Source organism: Arachis stenosperma, chromosome 2, assembly GCF_014773155.1.
Source record: "Arachis stenosperma cultivar V10309 chromosome 2, arast.V10309.gnm1.PFL2, whole genome shotgun sequence".
Lineage (NCBI taxonomy): Eukaryota > Viridiplantae > Streptophyta > Magnoliopsida > Fabales > Fabaceae > Arachis > Arachis stenosperma.
In genome coordinates this window covers 108564834-108580874 of record NC_080378.1, presented here as the reverse complement: position 1 = coordinate 108580874, position 16041 = coordinate 108564834, and the positions used below count along the sequence as shown (strand labels likewise).

The following is a 16041-nucleotide window of genomic DNA, read 5'->3' as shown; positions in this document are numbered from 1 at the left end:
AGAATATTTTTAGAAGAGGGAGCAAGACCTGTCCGTCAACCACAAAGAAGATTGAATCCTACCATTTTGGAAGTTGTCAAAAGGAAGTGACCAGACTATTGAAGGCCGGTATCATATATCCCATTTCAGACAGTGAATGGGTAAGCCAGTACAAGTGGTGCCCAATAAGTCCGGAGTCACTACCGTGAAAAATGAGCATGGAGAGCTCATAGCAACTAGAGTTCAGAATGCTTGGAGAGTCTGCATTGATTATAGGCGTCTCAACCAAGCTACTCGTAAGGATCACTACCCACTTTCATTCATTGATCAAATGCTGGATCGCCTGTCAGGTAAATCACATTATTGCTTTTTAGATGGTTACACAGGTTATTTCCAGATTCATATAGCTCCTGAGGATCAGGAAAAGACTACTTTACATGTCCTTTAGGGACTTACGCTTATAAGAGAATGCCCTTTGGCTTGTGCAATGCACCAGCTACTTTCCAAAGGTGCATGATGAGTCTTTTCTCTGATCTTATTGAGGACTGTATGGAAGTTTTTATGGACGATTTTAGCGTTTATGGTGATTCTTTTAACCTTTGCTTAGATGGATTATCTAGAGTATTAGATAGATGTATTAATACAAACCTTGTATTGAATTTCGAAAAATGCCACTTTATGGTAAAGCAAGGGATTGTATTGGGACATGTGGTATCTAATAATGGCATTTATGTAGATCCAGCAAAAGTGAATGTTATTTCTAGTTTACCTTACCCCTCTTCTGTGAGGGAAGTCCGTTCGTTCTTTGGCCATGCAGGTTTCTACAGGAGATTTATTAAGGACTTTAGTAAGGTGGCACTTCCCTTATCCAGATTACTACAAAAGGATATTGAGTTCGAGTTCAGTGAGGATTGCAAACAAGCATTTGATAAGCTAAAGACTGCTCTAACTCAAGCTCCAATTGTGAGAGGACCCGACTGGAGCCAGTGGTGCGCGAAATTGTGATTCACTACACAACTTTGCACAACTAACCAGCAAGTGCACTGGGTCGTCCAAGTAATACCTTACGTGAGTAAGGGTCGATCCCACGGAGATTGTTGGTATGAAGCAAGCTATGGTCACCTTGTAAATCTCAGTCAGGCAGACTCAAATGGGTATAGATGATGAATAAAGCATAAAGATAAAGATAGAGATACTTATGTATATCATTGGTGGGAGCTTCAGATAAGGGAATGAAGATGCCTTCCCTTCCGTCTCTCTGCTTTCCTACTATCTTCATCCAATCCTTCTTACTCCTTTCCATGGCAAGCTTATGCAAGGGTTTCACCGTTGTCAGTGGCTACCTCCCATCCTCTCAGTGAAAATGTTCCTATGCTCTGTCACAGCATATGGCTAATCAGCTGTCGGTTCTCGGTCAGGCCGGAATAGAATCCAGCGATTCTTTTGCGTCTGTCACTAACGCCCCGCCTGCTAGGAGTTGAAGCACGTCACAGTCATTCAATCATTGAATCCTACTCAGAATACCACAGACAAGGTTAGACCTTCCGGATTCTCTTGAATGCTGCCATCAGTTCTCGCCTATACCACGAAGATTCCGGTTAAAGAATCCAAGAGATAAACACTAGAGCCTCGTATGCTTGTAGAACAAGAGTGGTTGTCAGTCACTTTGTTCATGAGTGAGAATGATGATGAGTGTCACGGATCATCACATTCATCAAGTTGAAGAACAAGTGATATCTTGGACAAAGAACAAGCGGAATTGAATAGAAGAACAATAGTAATTGCATTAATACTCGAGGTACAGCAGAGCTCCACACCTCAATCTATGGTGTGTAGAAACTCCACCGTTGAAAATACATAAGAACAAAAGTGATCATTGGTTTCGGCCCCAAAGAGGGAACCAGAAGAACCAAGATGATAATACAATAGTAAAAGGTCCTACTTATAGAAAACTAGTAGCCTAGGGTGTACAGAGATGAGTAAATGACATAAAAATCCACTTCCGGGCCCACTTGGTGTGTGCTTGGGCTGAGCAATGAAGCATTTTCGTGTAGAGACTCTTCTTGGAGTTAAACGCCAGCTTTTATACCAGTTTGGGCGTTTAACTCCCATTTTGGTGCCAATTCCGGCGTTTAACGCTGGGAAATCTGAAGGTGACTTTGAACGCCGGTTTGGGCCATCAAATCTTGGGCAAAGTATGGACTATCATATATTGCTGGAAAGCCCAGGATGTCTACTTTCCAACGCCGTTGAGAGCGCGACAATTGGGCTTCTGTGGCTCCAGAAAATCCACTTCGAGTGCAGGGAGGTCAGAATCCAACAGCATCTGCAGTCCTTTTCAGTCTCTGGATCAGATTTTTGCTCAGGTCCCTCAATTTCAGCCAGAAAATACCTGAAATCACAGAAAAACACACAAACTCATAGTAAAGTCCAGAAAAGTGAATTTTAACTAAAAACTAATAAAAATATACTAAAAACTAACTAAAAGATACTAAAAACATACTAAAAACAATGCCAAAAAGCGTACAAATTATCCGCTCATCACAACACCAAACTTAAATTGTTGCTTGTCCCCAAGCAACTGAAAATCAAATAAGATAAAAAGAAGAGAATATACTATAGACTCCAAATTATCAATGAAACTTAGCTCCAAATTAGATGAGCGGGACTAGTAGCTTTTTGCCTCCGAACAGTTTTGGCATCTCACTCTATCCCTTGAAATTCAGAATGATTGGCTTCTTTAGGAACTCAGAATCCAGATAGTGTTATTAATTCTCCTAGTTAAGTATGATGATTCTTGAACACAGCTACTTATTGAGTCTTGGCCGTGGCCCAAAGCACTCTGTCTTCCAGTATTACCACCGGATACATACATGCCACAGACACATAATTGGGTGAACCTTTTCAGATTGTGACTCAGCTTTGCTAGAGTCCCCAATTAGAGGTGTCCAGGGTTCTTAAGCACACTCTTTTTGCCTTGGATCACAACTTTATTTCTTTCTTTTTTCTTTCTTTTTCTTTTTCTCCCCTTTTTTTCGTTTTTTTTGTATTCACTGCTTTTTCTTGCTTCAAGAATCATTTTTATGATTTTTCAGATCCTCAGTAACATGTCTCCTTTTTCATCATTCTTTCAAGAGCCAACAATTTTAACATTCATGAACAACAAATTCAAAAGACATATGCACTGTTCAAGCATACATTCAGAAAACAAAAAGTATTGTCACCACATCAAACTAATTAAGCTAGTTTTAAAGATGAATTAGAAATCCTGTACTTCTTGTTCTTTTGTAATAAAAACAGTTTTCATTTAAGAAAGGTGATGGATTCATATTCATAGCTTTAAGGCATAGACACTAAGACACTAATGATCATAAGACACAAACATAGACAAACATAAGCATGAAAATTTCGAAAAACAGAAAAACAAAGAACAAGGAAATTAAAGAACGGGTCCACCTTAGTGATAGCGGCTTGTTCTTCCTCTTGAAGATCCTATGGAGTGCTTGAGCTCCTCAATGTCTCTTCCTTGTCTTTGTTGCTCCTCTCTCATGATTCTTTGATCTTCTCTAATTTCATGGAGGAGAATGGAGTGTTCTTGGTGCTCCACCCTTAGTTGTCCCATGTTGGAACTCAATTCTCCTAGGGAGGTGTTGATTTGCTCCCAATAGTCTTGTGGAGGAAAGTGCATCCCTTGAGGCATCTCAGGGATCTCATGATGAGAGGGGTCTCTTGTTTGCTCCATCCTTTTCTTAGTGATGGTCTTGAGGTCATGCCTTCTCAGTTGAACCGGCTTTCCTCTTGAATCTCTCTTCCATTGAGCGCCCTCTTCACAAATGTCTGTGAGGACTTGGTCCAACCTTTGATCAAAGTTGACCCTTCTTCATGGCCACAACTTCATAGAAGTGGTCTTGATGCACCCTTGAGATGAATCTCTCCATCTCCCATGACTCAGAGGTGAAAGCTTTTGCCTTCCCTTTCCTCTTTCTAGAGGTTTCTCCGGCCTTGGATGCCATAAATGGTTATGGAAAAACAAAAAGCAATGCTTTTACCACACCAAACTTATAAGGTTTGCTCGTCCTCGAGCAAAAGAAGAAAGAAGAGAGTAGAAGAAGAAGAAATGGAGGAGAGGGAGATGGCTTTGTGGTTCGGCCAAAAAGGGAAGAAGTAGTGTTTAGGGTGTGTGAAAATGAGGAGTGAAGATGGGTGTGAGTGGTGAAGAGAAAGATGGTGTTGAGGTGATTGGTGAATGGGTGAAGAAGAGAGAGGGTGGTGGGGTAGGTGGGGATCCTGTGGGGTCCACAGTTCCTGAGGTGTCAAGGAAAAGTCATCCCTGCACCAAGTGGCATTCAAAATCACGTTTTGAGCCATTTCTGGCGTTAAACGCCGGGCTGGTGCCCCTTTCTGGCGTTTAACGCCAGGTTCTTGCCCTTTCCTGGCGTTTAACGCCAGTCTGGTGCCCCTTTCTGGCGTTAAACGCCCAGAATGGTGCCAGACTGGGCGTTAAACGCCCAACTGCTACTCTTACTGGCGTTTAAATGCCAGCAAGGCCTTCCTCCAGGGTGTGCTGTTTTTCTTCCTGTTTTTCATTCTGTTTTTGCTTTTTCAATTGATTTTGTGACTTCTTATGATCATCAACCTACAAAAAAACATAAAATAACAAAAGAAAATAGATAAAATATAACATTGGGTTGCCTCCCAACAAGCGCTTCTTTAATGTCAGTAGCTTGACAGAGGGATCTCATGGAGCCTCATATTTTCTCAGAGCAATGTTGGAACCTCCCAACACCAAACTTAGGGTTTGAATGTGGGGGTTCAACACCAAACTTAGAGTTTGGTTGTGGCCTCCCAACACCAAACTTAGAGTTTGACTGTGGGGGCTCTTGATGAGCGGATAATTTATACGCTTTTTGGCATTGTTTTTAGTATGTTTTTAGTAGTTTTAGTTGAGTTTTTAGTATATTTTTATTAGTTTTTAATTAAAATTCACTTTTCTGGACTTTACTATGAGTTTGTGTGTTTTTCTGTGATTTCAGGTATTTTCTGGCTGAAATTGAGGGACCTGAGCAAAAATCTGATTCAGAGACTGAAAAGGACTGCAGATGCTGTTGGATTCTGACCTCCCTGCACTCGAAGTGGATTTTCTGGAGCTACAGAAGCCCAATTGGCGCGCTCTCAACGGCTTTGGAAAGTAGACATCCTGGGCTTTCCAGCAATATATGATAGTCCATACTTTGCCAAAGATTTGATGGCCCAAACCGGCGTTCAAAGTCACCTACAGAATTTCCAGCGTTAAACGCCGGAACTGGCACCTAAATGGGAGTTAAACGCCCAAACTGGCATAAAAGCTGGCGTTTAACTCCAAGAAGAGCCTCTGCACGAAAATGCTTCATTGCTCAGCCCAAGCACACACCAAGTGGGCCCGGAAGTGGATTTTTATGTCATTTACTCATCTCTGTACACCCTAGGCTACTAGTTTTCTATAAGTAGGACCTTTTACTATTGTATTTTCATCTTGGTTCTTCTGGTTCCCTCTCTGGGGCCGAAACCAATGATCACTTTGTTCTTATGTATTTTCAACGGTGGAGTTTCTACACACCATAGATTAAGGTGTGGAGCTCTGCTGTACCTCGAGTATTAATGCAATTACTATTGTTCTTCCATTCAATTCCGCTTGTTCTTTATCCAAGATATCACTTGTTCTTCAACATGATGAAGGTGATGATTGACGCCCATCACCATTCTCACCCATGAACAAGGTGACTGACAACCATTCTTGTTCTACAAGCATCTGAGGCTTAGTGAATATCTCTTGGATTTCTGATTGCATGATGCATGGTTGATCGCCTGACAACCGAGTGCTCGCCTGACAAACGAGCCAGCCATTCCGTGAGATCAGAGTCTTCGTGGTATAGGCAAGAACTGATGGCAGCATTCAAGAGAATCCGGAAGGTCTAACCTTGTCTGTGGTATTCTGAGTAGGATTCAATGATTGAATGACTGTGACGTGCTTCAAACCTGTAACCTACTGGGCGTTAGTGACAGACGCAAAAGAGTGATTATATTCCGGTAGGGGAGGGAACCAAACCGGTGATTGGCAGCACTGTGACAGAGTGCGTGCATTAGCTTTCACTGCGCGGATGGGAGGTAGCTGCTGACAACAGTGAAACCTTACACGAGCTTGCCATGGAAAGGAGTAAGAAGGATTGGATGAAGGCAGTAGGAAAGCAGAAAGACGGAAGGGAAGGCATCTTCATACGCTTGTCTGAAGCTCTTACACCAATGATATACACAAGTATCTCTATCTTTATCTTTTATGTTATTTTCGTTCATCACTATACCCATTTGAGTCTGCCTGACTGAGATTTACAAGGTGACCATAGCTTGCTTCATACCACCAATCTCCGTGGGATCGACCCTTACTCACGTAAGGTATTACTTGGACGACCCAGTGCACTTGCTGGTTAGTTGTGCGAAGTTGTAGTGATCACAATTTCGTGCACCAAGTTTTTGGCGCCGTTGCCGGGGATTGTTCAAGTTTTGAGCAAGCTTTTGGTAACAATGCCTGGGATTGTTCTAGTTTGGACAACTGACGGTTCATCTTGTTGCTTAGATTAGGTATTTTATTTTTTTCGAAATTCTTGAAGATGAATTCTAGAGTTTCATGATGATTTGTTGAAATCTGGCTGGCTGAGAAGCCATGTCTAATCTGATTGGACCGAGGTTTCAACTTATCACCACAAGAGCTTGTTGATTCTCATCAATTTTGCTCTTGGAGCAGTGATCTGCTAAGATTTGGCTGACCTTTGGTCATGTCTAGTGTTTTGGACCGAAGCTTTCTTTGAAAGCTTGGCTGGCTGTGAAGCCATGTCTAATTCCTGGACCGGAGTCTTAGACTAGCATTGCACTGATTCCTGGAATTCTCATTAAGAATTTTGATATCTTTTTCCACTTAATTTTCGAAAAAAAAAAACACAAAAAAATTTGCAAAATAAAAAAAAACCAAAAATATTTGATGTTTCCTGCTTAAGTCTAGTGTTTCATCTTAAGTTTGGTGTCAATTGCATGCATTCATTCATGTGTCTTAAGGATCCTCAAGTAATTCTTGATGATTTTTGTGTTCTAATCTTTGAATTCTATTGACTTGAAGCATTTTGTGTGTCTCATATGCATTCTCATATTGTTAGTGTCAGTAGTATACAAACTGCTAAGTTTGGTGTCTTGCATGCATTGTTAATTGATTCCTTTTGCATTTTGATTATTAAAAATCCAAAAATATTTTTAATTTGTGTCTTTTCAAGTCAATGATACAAAGAATTGAAGATTCAGAACATACTGCAGAGGAATTATACAGAAAAAGCTGAGCATTCAAAAATGCCCAGTGAAGAAGGCAGACTGGCGTTTAAACGCCAGCCAGGGCACCTGGTTGGGCGTTTAACGCCCAAAGAGGTAGCATTTTGGGCGTTAAACGCCAGAATGTATACCATTCTGGGCGTTTAACGCCAGGATGGTGCTAGGGGGAAGATTTTGTTTTCAAAATCAAATTTTTTTTAAGTTTTCAAAGTTTTTCAAAACCAAATCTTTTTCAAATCATATCTTTTCAATCAAATGTTTTCAAAATTAATTTCTTTCCTTTTTCAAAGATACTTACTAACAATTAATGATTTGATTGAACATTTTTTGCCTTTTCTATTAAGAACGGTTTTATGTTTCAATCATATCTTTTCTTGTTAGGCAAGTCATTAATTTTTAAAATCATATCTTTTCAAATTGTTTTCAAATCATATCTTTTCAATCACATCTTTTTAAAACCAATCATATCTTCTTAACCATATCTTTTTTCAAAATAATTTTCAATCAAATCTTTTTGATTTCTAATTTCAAAATCTTTTTCAAAAATCACTTTACTTCTTTCCCACTTTTGTTTTCGAAAATCAATTAAGTGTTTTTCAAAATATTTTCAAAATCTTTTACTTAAATTTTCGAAAATTACTTCCCTTCTTCTCATATCCTTCTATTCATGGACTAACACTATTCCTTAATGCAAAATTCGAACTCCATCTTCTTTGATAAGTTCGAATTTTCTACCTCTGTCTTCCATTTTTCTTCCTCTGACACCTCAAGGAATCTCTATACTGTGACATAGAGGATTGCATATTTTCTTGTTTTCTTCTCCTTCATATGAGCAGGAACAAAGACAAAGGCATTCTTGTTGAAGCTGACCCTGAACCTGAAAGGACCTTGAATCGGAAGCTAAGAGAAGCTAAGGCACAACTCTCTGTTGAGGACCTGACCGAATTCTTCAAAGAAGAATAAGACATGGCAGCCGAAAACAACAATAATGCAAACAATGCAAGGAAGGTGCTGGGTGACTTTACTGCACCTACTCCTGATTTCTATGGGAGAAGCATCTCTATCCCTGCCATTGGAGCAAACAACTTTGAGCTTAAGCCTCAATTAGTTTCTCTAATGCAACAGAATTGCAAGTTCCATGGACTTCCAATGGAAGATCCTCATCAGTTTTTAGCTGAATTCTTGCAAATCTGTGACACAGTCAAGACTAATGGGGTTGACCCTGAGGTCTATAGACTGATGCTATTCCCTTTTGCTGTAAGAGACAGAGCTAGGATATGGTTGGACTCTCAACCTGAAGAAAGCCTGGACTCTTGGGAAAAGCTAGTCAATGCCTTCTTGGCAAAGTTCTTTCCACCACAAAGATGGAGTAAGCTTAGAGTGGAAGTCCAAACCTTCAGACAGAAGGATGGAGAATCCCTCTATGAAGCTTGGGAAAGATACAAACAACTAATCAGAAAATGTCCTTCTGACATGCTTTCTGAATGGAGCATCATAGGTATTTTCTATGATGGTCTCTCTGAACTGTCCAAAATGTCTTTGGATAGCTCTGCTGGAGGATCTCTTCATCTGAAGAAGACGCCTACAGAGGCTCAAGAGCTCATTGAAATGGTTGCAAATAACCAATTCATGTACACTTCTGAAAGGAATCCTGTGAACAATGGGACTAGTCAGAAGAAAGGAGTTCTTGAGATTGACACTCTGAAAGCCATATTGGCTCAGAACAAGATATTGACTCAACAAGTCAATTTGATTTCTCAAAGTCTGTCTGGAATGCAAAATGCACCAAGCAGTACTAAGGATGCTTCATCTGAAGAAGAAGCTTATGATCCTGAGAACCCTTCAATGGAAGAGGTGAATTACCTAGGAGAACCCTATGGAAACACCTATAATTCTTCATGGAGAAATCACCCAAATCTCTCATGGAAGAATCAAGAGAGACCTCAACAAGGTTTCAATAACAACAATGGTGGAAGAAACAGGTTTAGCAATGGCAAGCCTTTTCCATCATCTTCTCAGCAACAGACAGAGAATTCTAAGCAGAACCCCTCTGACTTAGCAACCATGGTCTCTGATCTAATCAAAACCACTCAAAGTTTCATGACTGAAACAAGGTCCTCCATTAGGAATTTGGAGGCACAAGTGGGACAGCTGAGCAAGAAAGTTACTGAACTCCCTCCAAGTACTCTCCCAAGCAACACAGAAGAAAATCCAAAAGGAGAGTGCAAAGCCATCAATATGGCCGAATTTGGAGAGGATAGAGAGGAAGTGGACGCCACTGAGGAAGACCTCAATGGGCGTGCACCAACCTCCTCTGAGTTCCCCAATGAGGAACCATGGGAATCTGAGGCTCAAAATGAGACCATAGAGATTCCATTGGCCATACTTCTGCCTTTCATGAGCTCTGATGAGTATTCTTCCTCTGAAGAGGATGAGTATGTCACTGAAGAGCAAGTTGCTACATACCTTGGAGCAATCATGAAGCTAAATGACAAGTTATTTGGAAATGAGACTTGGGAGAATGAACCTCCTTTGCTCACCAAAGAACTGGATGACTTGTCTAGGCAGAAATTACCTCAAAAGAGACAAGACCCTGGGAAGTTTTCCATACCTTGTACCATAGGCACCATGACCTTCAAGAAGGCTCTGTGTGACTTAGGGTCAAGTGTAAACCTCATGCCTCTCTCTGTAATGGAGAAGCTAGGGATCTTTGAGGTACAAGCTGCAAGAATCTCACTAGAGATGGCAGACAACTCAAGAAAACAAGCTTATGGACTAGTAGAGAATGTTTTGGTTAAGATTGAAGACCATTACATCCCTACTGATTTCATAGTCCTAGAAACTGGGAAGTGCATGGATGAATCTATCATCCTTGGCAGACCCTTCCTAGCCACAGCAAAGGCTATGATTGATGTTGATGGAGGTGAACTGATCATTCAAGTGAATGAAGAATCCCTTGTGTTTAAAGCTCAAGGATATCCCTCTGTCACCATGGAGAGGAAGCATGAAGAGCTTCTCTCAAATCAGAGACAAACAGAGCCCCCACAGTCAAACTCTAAGTTTGGTGTTGGGAGGCCACAACCAAACTCTAAGTTTGGTGTTGAACCCCCACATTCAAACTCTAAGTTTGGTGTTGGGAGGTTTCAACATTGCTCTGAGTATCTGTGAGGCTCCATGAGAGCCCTCTGTCAAGCTACTGACATTAAAGAAGCGCTTGTTGGGAGGCAACCCAATGTTATATTTTATCTATTTTCTTTTGTTATTTTATGTTTTTTGTAGGTTGATGATCATAAGAAGTCACAAAATCCATTGAAAAAGCAAAAACAGAATGAAAAACAGGAAGAAAAATAGCACACCCTGGAGGAAGAACTCACTGGCGTTTAAACGCCAGTGAGGCTAGCAGTTGGGCGTTTAACGCCCAGTCTGACACCATTCTGGGCGTTTAACGCCAGAAAGGGGCACCAGACTGGCGTTAAACGCCAGGAAAGGGCTAGAACCTGGCGTTAAACGCCAGAAATGGGCACCAGCCCGGCGTTTAACGCCAGAAATGCCTCAAAACGTGATTTTGAGTGCCATTTGGTGCAGGAATGACTTTTCCTTGACACCTCAGGATCTGTGGACCCCACAGGATCCCCACCAACCCACCACACTCTCTCTTCTTCTTCACCCATTCACCAATCACCTCAATACCTCTTCCCCATAAACCCTTCTTCACTCCTTCATTTTCACACCACTTCTCCCCCTCTATGGCCGAAACACAAAGCCACTCCCTTCTTCCTCATTTCTTCTTCTTCTACTCTCTTCTTTCTTCTTTTGCTCGAGGACGAGCAAACCTTTTAAGTTTGGTGTGGTAAAAGCATTGCTTTTTATTTTTCCATAACCATTTATAGCATCCAAAGCCGGTGCAACTGAGAAGGCATGACCTCAAGCCCATCACCAAGAAAAGGATGGAGCAAACAAGAGACCCCTCTCATCATGAGATCCCTGAGATACCTCAAGGGATGCACCTTCCTCCACAAGACTATTGGGAGCAACTAAACACCTCCCTAGGAGAATTGAGTTCCAACACGGGACAACTAAGGGTGGAGCACCAAGAACATGCCATCCTCCTCCATGAAATTAGAGAAGATCAAAGAATCATGAGAGATGAGCAACAAAGACAAGGAAGAGACATTGAGGAGCTCAAGCACTCCATAAGACCTTCAAGAGGAAGAACAAGCCGCCATCACTAAGGTGGACCCGTTCTTTAATCTCCTTGTTCTTTATTTTTCTGTTTTCGAATTTTTATGCTTATGTTTATCTATGTTTGTGTCTTATGATCATTAGTGTCTTAGTGTCTATGCCTTAAAGCTATGAATATGAATCCATCACCTTTCTTAAATGAAAACTGTTTTTATTACAAAAGAACAAGAAGTACAGGATTTCGAATTCATCTTTAAAACTAGCTTAATTAGTTGGATGTGGTGACAATACTTTTTGTTTTCTGAATGTATGCTTGAACAGTGCATATGTCTTTTGAATTTGTTGTTCATGAATGTTAAAATTGTTGGCTCTTGAAAGAATGATGAAAAAGGAGACATGTTACTGAGGATCTGAAAAATCATAAAAATGATTCTTGAAGCAAGAAAAAGCAGTGAATACAAAAAAAAAAAAGAAAGAAGCAAGCAAAAAAAAAAAAAAAACAAAAAAGGGGAGAAAAAGAAAAAGAAAGAAAAAGAAAGAAATAAAGTTGTGATCCAAGGCAAAAAGAGTGTGCTTAAGAACCCTGGACACCTCTAATTGGGGACTTTAGCAAAGCTAAGTCACAATCTGAAAAGGTTCACCCAATTATGTGTCTGTGGCATGTATGTATCCGGTGGTAATACAGGAAGACAGAGTGCTTTGGGCCACGGCCAAGACTCATAAAGTAGCTGTGTTCAAGAATCATCATACTTAACTAGGAGAATCAATAACACTATCTGGATTCTAAGTTCCTAAAGAAGCCAATCATTCTGAACCTCAGAGGATAAAGTGAGATGCCAAAACTGTTTGGAGGCAAAAAGCTACTAGTCCCGCTCATTTAATTTGGAGCTATGTTTCATTGATAATTTGGAGTCTATAGTATATTCTCTTCTTTTTATCTTATTTGATTTTCAGTTGCTTGGGGACAAGCAACAATTTAAGTTTGGTGTTGTGATGAGCGGATAATTTATACGCTTTTTGGCATTGTTTTTAGTATGTTTTTAGTAGTTTTAGTTGAGTTTTTAGTATATTTTTATTAGTTTTTAATTAAAATTCACTTTTTTGGACTTTACTATGAGTTTGTGTGTTTTTCTGTGATTTCAGGTATTTTCTGGCTGAAATTGAGGGACCTGAGCAAAAATCTGATTCAGAGACTGAAAAGGACTGCAGATGCTGTTGGATTCTGACCTCCCTGCACTCGAAGTGGATTTTCTGGAGCTACAGAAGCCCAATTGGCGCGCTCTCAACGGCGTTGGAAAGTAGACATCCTGGGCTTTCCAGCAATATATGATAGTCCATACTTTGCCCAAGATTTGATGGCCCAAACCGCCGTTCAAAGTCACCTACAGAATTTCCAGCGTTAAACGCCGGAACTGGCACCTAAATGGGAGTTAAACGCCCAAACTGGCATAAAAGCTGGCATTTAACTCCAAGAAGAGCCTCTGCACGAAAATGCTTCATTGCTCAGCCCAAGCACACACCAAGTGGGCCCGGAAGTGGATTTTTATGTCATTTACTCATCTCTGTACACCCTAGGCTACTAGTTTTCTATAAGTAGGACCTTTTACTATTGTATTTTCATCTTGGTTCTTCTGGTTCCCTCTCTGGGGCCGAAACCAATGATCACTTTTGTTCTTATGTATTTTCAACGGTGGAGTTTCTACACACCATAGATTAAGGTGTGGAGCTCTGCTGTACCTCGAGTATTAATGCAATTACTATTGTTCTTCCATTCAATTCCGCTTGTTCTTTATCCAAGATATCACTTGTTCTTCAACATGATGAAGGTGATGATTGACGCCCATCACCATTCTCACCCATGAACAAGGTGACTGACAACCATTCTTGTTCTACAAGCATCTGAGGCTTAGTGAATATCTCTTGGATTTCTGATTGCATGATGCATGGTTGATCGCCTGACAACCGAGTGCTCGCCTGACAAACGAGCCAGCCATTCCGTGAGATCAGAGTCTTCGTGGTATAGGCAAGAACTGATGGCAGCATTCAAGAGAATCCGGAAGGTCTAACCTTGTCTGTGGTATTCTGAGTAGGATTCAATGATTGAATGACTGTGACGTGCTTCAAACCTGTAACCTACTGGGCGTTAGTGACAGGCGCAAAAGAGTGATTCTATTCCGGTAGGGGAGGGAACCAAACCGGTGATTGGCAGCACTGTGACAGAGTGCGTGTATTAGCTTTCACTGCGCGGATGGGAGGTAGCTGCTGACAACAGTGAAACCTTACACGAGCTTGCCATGGAAAGGAGTAAGAAGGATTGGATGAAGGCAGTAGGAAAGCAGAAAGACGGAAGGGAAGGCATCTTCATACGCTTGTCTGAAGCTCTTACACCAATGATATACATAAGTATCTCTATCTTTATCTTTTATGTTATTTTCGTTCATCACTATACCCATTTGAGTCTGCCTGACTGAGATTTACAAGGTGACCATAGCTTGCTTCATACCACCAATCTCCGTGGGATCGACCCTTACTCACGTAAGGTATTACTTGGACGACCCAGTGCACTTGCTGGTTAGTTGTGCGAAGTTGTAGTGATCACAATTTCGTGCACCAGCTCTGCTTGACTCTGAGTTGAGAGAAGCTCTTCATGCTTCCTCTCCATGGTGACAGAGGGATATCCTTGAGCCTTGAACACAAAGGATTCTTCATTCACTTGAATGATCAGTTCACCTCTATCAACATCAATCACAGCCTTGGCTGTGGCTAGGAAGGGTCTGCCAAGGATGATGGTTTCATCCATGCACTTCCCAGTCTCTAGGACTATGAAATCAGCAGGGATGTAATGGTCTTCAATCTTCACCAAAACATCCTCTACAAGTCCATAAGCTTGTTTTCTTGAGTTGTCTGCCATCTCTAGTGAGATTCTTGCAGCTTGTACCTCAAAGATCCCTAGCTTCTCCATTACAGAGAGAGGCATGAGGTTTACACTTGACCCTAAGTCACACAGAGCCTTCTTGAAGGTCATGGTGCCTATGGTACAAGGTATTGAAAACTTCCCAGGATCTTGTCTCTTTTGAGGTAATTTCTGCCTAGACAAGTCATCCAGTTCTTTGGTGAGCAAAGGAGGTTCATCCTCCCAAGTCTCATTTCCAAATAACTTGTCATTTAGCTTCATGATTGCTCCAAGGTATTTAGCAACTTGCTCTTCAGTGACATACTCATCCTCTTCAGAGGAGGAATACTCATCAGAGCTCATGAAAGGCAGAAGTAAGTCCAATGGAATCTCTATGGTCTCATTTTGAGCCTCAGATTCCCATGGTTCCTCATTAGGGAACTCATTGGAGGTCAGTGCACGCCCATTGAGGCCTTCCTCAGTGGCGTCCACCTCCTCTCCTTCCTCTCCAAATTCGGCCATGTTGATGGCCTTGCACTCTCCTTTTGGATTTTCTTCTGTGTTGCTTGGGAGAGTACTAGGAGGGAGTTCAGTAATTTTCTTGCTCAGCTGTCCCACTTGTGCCTCCAAATTCCTAATGGAGGACCTTGTTTCAGTCATGAAACTTTGAGTGGTTTTGATTAGATCAGAGACCATGGTTGCTAAGTCAGAGGGGTTCTGCTTAGAATTCTCTGTCTGTTGCTGAGAAGATGATGGAAAAGGCTTGCCATTGCTAAACCTGTTTCTTCCACTATTATTGTTGTTGAAACCTTGTTGAGGTTTCTCTTGATTCTTCCATGAGAAATTTGGGTGATTTCTCCATGAAGAATTATAGGTGTTTCCATAGGGTTCTCCTAGGTAATTCACCTCTTCCATTGAAGGGTTCTCAGAATCATAGGCTTCTTCTTCAGATGAAGCATCCTTAGTACTGCTTGGTGCATTTTGCATTCCAGACAGACTTTGAGAAATCAAATTGACTTGTTGAGTCAATATCTTGTTCTGAGCCAAAATGGCATTCAGAGCATCAATCTCAAGAACTCCTTTCCTCTGATTTGTCCCATTGTTCACAGGATTCCTTTCAGAAGTGTACATGAATTGGTTATTTGCAACCATTTCAATGAGTTCTTGAGCCTCTGTAGGCGTCTTCTTCAGATGAAGAGATCCTCCAGCAGAGCTATCCAAAGACATCTTGGATAGTTCAGAAAGACCATCATAGAAAATACCTATGATGCTCCATTCAGAAGCATGTCAGATGGACATTTTCTGATCAATTGTTTGTATCTTTCCCAAGCTTCATAGAGGGATTCTCCATCCTTCTGTCTGAAGGTTTGGACTTCCACTCTAAGCTTACTCAATTTTTGAGGTGGAAAGAACTTTGCCAAGAAGGCATTGACTAGCTTTTCCCATGAGTCCAGGCTTTCTTTAGGTTGTGAGTCCAACCATGTCCTAGCTCTGTCTCTTACAGCAAAAGGGAATAGCATAAGTCTGTAGACCTCAGGGTCAACCCCATTAGTCTTGACAGTGTCACAGATTTGCAAGAATTCAGCTAAGAACTGATGAGGATCTTCCAATAGAAGTCCATGGAACTTGCAATTATG

The 16041-nt window shown here is 41.2% G+C and overlaps 2 non-coding genes across 2 annotated transcripts; one reads left to right on the top strand and one right to left on the bottom strand.

Moving 5' to 3' along the window:
* Positions 1-8700: 8700 nt before the first annotated feature.
* LOC130964096 (small nucleolar RNA R71) lies at positions 8701-8808 on the bottom strand. Its single transcript, XR_009080205.1, has one exon. It is a non-coding gene; the product is annotated as a small nucleolar RNA R71 (small nucleolar RNA).
* Positions 8809-15688: 6880 nt separating this feature from the next.
* Positions 15689-15792, top strand: LOC130963820 (small nucleolar RNA R71). The gene has a single exon (XR_009079939.1). It is a non-coding gene; the product is annotated as a small nucleolar RNA R71 (small nucleolar RNA).
* The last annotated feature ends 249 nt before the right edge of the window (positions 15793-16041 follow it).